Source organism: Suncus etruscus, chromosome 10, assembly GCF_024139225.1.
Source record: "Suncus etruscus isolate mSunEtr1 chromosome 10, mSunEtr1.pri.cur, whole genome shotgun sequence".
NCBI classification, from domain to species: domain Eukaryota; kingdom Metazoa; phylum Chordata; class Mammalia; order Eulipotyphla; family Soricidae; genus Suncus; species Suncus etruscus.
Window position 1 is genome coordinate 55,148,701 of NC_064857.1, and position 7,008 is coordinate 55,155,708.

Genomic DNA, 7,008 nt, shown 5'->3' on the forward strand with positions numbered 1-7,008 from the left:
TTCTTGGCAGGACCAGGGTCAAACCAGATGAGCAGGGCAGGTGTTTTCTGTGGTGTGAGGTCTTGTACTATATCAGGTGCCTCAGTGACCTCCATGGTTAGTGTCTCGGGATTTGGATTTTGAGAGGAAAGCTCTGAGACATGTCATAGATGGCTGTGAAATATCAGCTCCACCATACAGAATGGCTAGCCAAGATGGCAGCTTCTCCTCTGGGGTTCCCAGGGAGATTTTATTGGGAAAACAAAGCCCACCTCCGAGAGTGGGCAAAGTCGAGTGAAAACCAGCTAACACCAACAGATGGGCACCCGAGGTCCTTGGTCCCTCTTACCTGTGGTTCCTGGGCAGAGTCTTGCACGCCAGCCTGAAGCATCAGCTCATCCACATCCCTCTGCAAGGCCTGCAGCCGAGCCCCCATCCCGTCCAGTACAAGGAGTTAAGGAGGCTCCACTGTCCTCCCCTGCCCTGGTGTCTAGGTGGCTTGTCCAGCTTTGAACCAGGAGTCCATTTTCCCTGGCCTGGAGGCTGATCTGGGAGACGAGGCTGCCCAGGCTGGCGCCAGGCTTTCATTTGTCTAATTTTGGGGCCCACACCCAGTGGCACTAAAGAGTTACTCCTGGCTCTGTGCTCAGAAAATACTCCTTGCAAACCCTATGGACTGGGGGACCAGTGTGATATGGTACAGCAGTACAGTATTAACCTTGCATGCGACAGACTCAGGAGAGACCTGGGTTTGATCGCAGGCATCCTATATGGTCCCCTAAGCCTGCTGGGGACATCTCTCTCTCTCTCTCTCTCTCTCTCTCTCTCTCTCTCTCTCTCTCTCTCTCTCTCTCTCTCTCTTCTCCTGGCTTGGGGACCATATGGGAGGCCAGGGGATCGAGCCGCAATCCGTCCTAAGCTAGCGCATGCACTGGCCCCTGCCGGGGACATTTCTGAGCACAGAGCCATAAGTAACCCTTGAGCACTGTCAGGTATGCCCCCAAACAAACAAACAAACAAACAAAAACACATGAGCTGGCCGCATGCAAGGCAAACACCCTACCCACTGCGTCATCATTCTATTCCTTGGCCCCAGTTTTAACCAGTGTTAAATGGGCTGTGGATAGCATGAAAATGACCCCCTAAAAATCTAGCCTCCCCATAATTTCATGTGGTTGTTTTAGTTATTCTCCCCCCCCCCCCCCGAACTCATCCACAGAATGAGAAGACATAGGTAAATGGTTCACTGCAAACCTCTGCACCACTCAGTTCATGTGTGCATGCTTGTGTTTGTGTATAAGCATATGTGCATGTACATGTGCCTTAGTTTGGGGGCCATTCTGCAGGCCAGGACCACTCCCCCAGGTTCTTTTTTTTTTTTTTTTCTTTGTTTTGGTTTTTGGGCCGCACCTGGCGGTGCTCAGGGGTTACTCCTGGCTGTCTGCTCAGAAATAGCTCCTGGCAGGCACAGGGGACCATATGGGACACCAGGATTCGAACCAACCACCTTTGGTCCTGGATCGGCTGCTTGCAAGGCAAACGCCGCTGTGCTATCTCTCCGGGCCCTCCCCCAGCTTCTTAAAGTGAGAAGTTACTTCATCGTGTGACAGAAGATCAGGCATGTCTCAGGAGTTGGGGGTCTTCTCTGGCTTTGCTCAGTTGGGAAGCAAACTTGGCACCTGAATTCTGTTAGAATCCCAGCCTGAATAAGGCAGGGTGGCTGAGGGTCAGCAAATGTGCATAGACAAGGGCCCCACTGCACTCTGTCCACCCCCGCCACTGGAAAGCCAGTGGGCAGGAAGGGCCATGCATCCAGCCAGCATGTCAGTATGTCATGGGTGAGTCCCAAGCACCTGTTTGAGCAGACAGGACCTCCTGGCCAGGGGCCAACAGAAGTGTCAGTGTGTGGTGATCAAAAAGGATATTTTTGAGGTTTAAGGTTGTAGTCAGAGCTTGAAAATGTTCTTCAAGTGCCTGAAATCGATGCTTTGCCTGAAACAAAAAACCACAGTACAGTGGGCTAGTGAGTCCTCTTAGAAGGGTGTGTAAGTAGCAGAGGCACTGCTCTGTACTGGAAAGGCAAGAGAACTTTCCAGGGGGTATTGCACGTGGCTGATCTGGGATAGATCAGACCCAGCATCCCATATGGTCCCCTGAGCCTGCCAGTAGCGATTTTTGAGCGCAGAGCCAGGAGCAACCCCTGAGCACTGCTGGGTATGGCCCAAAAAACAGAGAGAGAGAGAGAGAGAGAGAGAGAGAGAGAGAGAGAGAGAGAGAGAGAGAGCCCAAAAACCAGAAAGAGAGAGAGAAAGAAGAGAGAGAGAAAGAGAAAAACCAGAGAGAGCCCAAAAACCAGAGAGAGAGAGAGAGAGAGAGAGAGAGAGAGAGAGAGAGAGAGAGAGAGAGAGAGAGAGAGAGAGAGAGAGAGAGAGAAAGAGAAGAGAAAGAGAGAACTTTCCAGAGAAGGATCAGAACTGGGTGAGCCAGGGAAGCCAAGGGCAAGAGTGTGTGGCTCTAAGACCAGGGGCCAGAGACAGTGGTGCAGTGGTTAGGACCCAGCCTAGCATGCCTCCAACATGGATTCAGTTCCCAGCACTCCAGGTGTCACCCTCAGTTACAGATCCATCACTGCATCCTCAGGTTGTTGCACTGAATTGTCTAAGAATCACCAGTGGGGTCCCCCAGAAGCAGAAATAATTGCCAAGGGTTATGGACATCACTTCTGGGCCTTCATGCAGAGCACAAAAGCCACCATTAGTTTTCAGGGTCATCGCCATTTGGTGCCAGGAAGTGGTCAAAACCCTCCCAAGCAAGGCAGGTGCTCTCCCACCTGGTCTGACAGGGGCCCACACCTCGTATTCGTAGCAGTGCTACGATGTGGCCAGACCTTGGAGTCTGCCTGTCAGCCATCAAGGGAGGACTGGGGACCAGCGTGCAGGGCAGCAGGGAGGGCACTGTCTTTTTTTGTTTTTGTTTTTTGTTTTTTGTTTTTGGGCCACACCCGTTTGACGCTCAGGGGTTACTCCTGGCTATGTGCTCAGAAATCGCCCCTGGCTTGGGGGGACCATATGGGACGCTGGGGGATCGAACCGCGGTCCTTCCTTGGCTAGCGCTTGCAAGGCAGACACCTTACCTCCAGCGCCACCTACCCGGCCCCGGAGGGCACTGTCTTGCCCGCAGCTGCCTAGTTCGAGCCTCGGTACCCAATATGCACCAGCTGAGTGACTCGAGTGCTGGGCTTGCTCTGGTAAAGGCAGGGAGGGCGGGTGCAGTGCAGGGCTGTGCTTCTGACAGCAGTGCTGCTTGGGGCTTCCCTTGCCTGTGGTGAAACCCAGCCCTCAGCATGGTGCCTGCCACTCTGACCTTCTCAGAGGCCCTCTAGCCCCAGACCCGTACTCTCTCTGGGGAAGATCCGGGCCCCACTCACCAGGTCCTGCAGCAGGTCGCTGGGGCTGGCTTCAGAGCTCTGAGCATCCATGAGGCCCGCAGGCATACGGGGACCCTGGGGTGTGGGCAAAGAGGTGCCTGCCGGGCGGTTGGCTGCTAGCTCTTCTGGCTTCAGAGCAAGCTGCTGGCGCTTCTGGATTGGCCTGAGACTGCGGAGGGGAGAGGGGGAGAGCCTGGCTGTGCCCCCCACCTGGATGCCCTGGCGAGCAGTGGATGCCAGAGCAGGGCGCAACTTCTCTGCATGATACCTGCCAGGTAGGGTGCGGACACACGCCACTGGGCCAGTTCCTCCGGTTTGCTTGGTTTTTGCTCTCTGGCAAGGGAGACTAAAGCTGACGCCAGACTTAGCAGGAGCCTTCCTGGCTGTTCCTGTGGGGTCTTGGCGTGTGCCCCTCATTTCTGGGAGCAGACTGGGTGCAGGCTCCGTGCTGCCAGGAAATGGAGCTCTGCCACACGACCTGGGGGTCCCATTTGAGAGTCTTGCCCTCCAAGTGGAGAAGGTGTGTCCTGTGACAGGCCCACCACAGCCAGCACTCATGCCTGCTCAGCTGACCTTCCCTTTCGTCCTATCTAGACTGTTACTTCAGGGTTAGCTGCTGGAGGTCACGTAGGATTCCATGTTCTGCTCAGCCTTGGTTCTGGAATTCCTGTACCCCCACAGAGGGAGGATCTTGGGGGCAGGACGAAGTCTGAGCAACCACCTGGGCAAAGGTGTAAGAGTCAGAGGACAAGGACACACACATATAGGGAATACTGAACACCGGGTCTTGTCTGCACCCACAGACCCCAGCCAGTATGGAAAGGTGGGGTGACCCTCATTCATGTTCTTTAGGAATGTGAGGTGGGACAGTGGAATGTGAAGTGAGAAGAGGTAACCCTCCAACTCTGTGAAGATAGAAACCGGGAAATATTTTTACGGGTTAGACTGTCAGAGTCCTGATAGAGAAATGCTGGGTCATGGTTCCTGGGTGATACAAAAGTGGGCCAGATAATATGACAGTTATCCATGTCAGCAGATGTGTAACAAGGCCTGCCTATGTCTGTTCCATAAATGGCCAATCATACATCTGAAAAACAGTCCATTTGAGGCCAGCTTGGGTCAGGTGCCCTCTGCCACCAATCCTGTGTTCCTGAACCTTCCTGTTTCTCTCCTTTTCTGTCTCTCCGTGAACAGACAGTTGGGAAGGGGCTCATAAGGGCTACTTGTCAGCCAGCCTGTTTTGTTTTGGGGGAGACTATTACATGGTGATGTTCAGGGTTTACTTCTGGCTTTGCTTGGGGGTTGCTGTCACAGGTGCTTAGGGTACTGTGCAGTGTCAAGCATCGAACCCAGGTTTCATAGTTGTACTCAGTCTTCTGAGCTGCTCTTTCTGCCTGAGCCATTATTTTGTTTTTTAACAAAAAAAAGATTTTGCTTTTTAGCTTCTTAGCAGTATTCTAGAGACCACACAGCGTCAGTCATCAGAACGGTCTGCTTACAAAGCTTGTGCTCTGTCTTGTTGAGCTCTCTACGGCCTCTAGAATCTTGCTCTGTGTCTGCCAGCTGCTCACCTTCCATGAACAAAAGCTCACATCCAAGTGGACCATATCGGCAGGCACCACATCATCAATGAGACAGTCGATGGTTTGTTTATGCTGTAAGGTTAGGACCGTCCTCTCACAAACACAAGAGCCATTTGCTTCCTGAAGCTATTCTGCAATTCGCACACCACAGGGTGCTTGCCATGCTCTCTGCAAAATCTAGTTCTGAGGAAAAGAGGAAGCAGGTGAATGCCACATACCGTCCCCCAGGAGGACAAGCTGAAGTGGCAATAGAGACACCGCTTGGAGGTGCAGCCCTGGCAGGGAAGGGCTAGGAGGGAAGAACAGGTCAAGGCATAAGCATGGGCATGAGGTCTGGAGACCCCTGGCAGGGGCAACAGTGGAAGCAACTCTTGTGTGGTCCCAGGACATAGAACACACAAAATGTCCCCTGCAGGTCCTCAACTTGCCCCCTGCTCTGGGTGCTTAAGAGCCAAGTTGGTGAGTGAGGCTTTGTCCTTCATAGAGCCCCGAGCCCAGTCCTGTTCTGTGGGCATGATTTGCCTTGGGACTGGGCTGTGTAAGGCCCAAGAGCTGGGAATGCCGAGATCCCTGATAAGTTGTCCTGCAACTGTATCTGCTGCTGCCTACCTCCCTGGGGCCCCATCTGGGTTTTTGGTGACCAGAACCACAAGTGTCCCCTGGCTTCCCCACGCAGCCTGTGGGCGTCTGCTGGCCTCATCTTCCTTGCAGTTCACATGGGCCCCAGGGCTTCCCAGAGCTCATTGCTTCCAGACACTGCTCAGCCCACCCACTTCTGCCTTCACTTCCTGCTCCCTGACCTTACTCTCTGACAGGCTGAGGAGCTGCTGGGGTAACCATACCCCTTGTTGCTAAAATAGCTGCGGCTCTTGAGTCCTGCGCTGCCTGGAGAGGTGCTAAGAGGCTCTGGGGGCAGAGGGGGTCCCTCAGCTCACGAGTCATTCACCTGGGTTTTGTTCAGTTTATGGCCCTGCCTTAAACTGCAACAACAAGAACGATGCCACAGGCCACAACTGACTAGATGGATGGACATGCGGCTCCAGAGCAGAATCCCAGACACTGTCCCTGGTACCAAACCAAGGGGCATTCGATCCTGGCACTGTATAGCCCTGCAATACTCAGGTGGCTCACAGAGGCCCGAGCACCAGACCACCAGGTTCACAGAGCTGGACTGCCCATGAAGAAAACAGGTTGTCAGCAGGGCCTCAGGGAGACCCTGATTTGGCTGCTCCAGTGTTCTGGGTGCTCTAGGCTGCAGCTGTGGCTCAGGGGTAAAGCAACAGGACAAGGGTTTGACCAAAAAATGAAACAACACACACACAAACATCCCTGTGATCCCTTCAGGGGACCCTGGGTAACTTGGGATGCACCTCCCACCCCAGTTCTTTTTTTTTTTTTTGGCTTTTGGGTTACACCCGGTGGTGTTCAGGTGTTACTCCTGGCTCTGCACTCAGAAATTACTCCTGGAAGGCTTGGGGGACCACATGGGATGCTGGGATTCGAACTACCCTCTATCCTGGGTCAATTGCTTGCAAGACAAATGCCCTACGGCTGTGTTATCTCTGCTGCTCTTTGCTCCAGTTCTTTTTGCTTGTTTTTTGGCTCATACCTGGCAGTGCTCAGAGGTTACTCCTGGCTCTGTGCTCAGAAATCACTCCTGGCAGCCACGGGGGACCATATGGGATGCTGGGATTCAAACCACAGTCCTTCTGCATGCAAGGCAAACACTATCTCCATGCTATCTTTCCGGCCCCTTTGTTGTTGTTTTTATTTAGGTTTTGTTTTGTTTGTTTTTGCTTTTGTGCCACTCTGGCAGTGCTCAAGGGTTACTCCTGGCTCTGCTCAGAAATCACTCCTGGCAGCCACGGGGGACCATATGGGATGCCGGGATTCCAACGACCATCTGTCCTGGTTCAGCTGCATGCAAGACAAATGCCCTACTGCTGTGTTATCTCTCTGGCCTTCACCCCAGTTTTTTTTTTTTTTTTTTTGGTTTTTGAGTCACATCTGGCAGTGCTC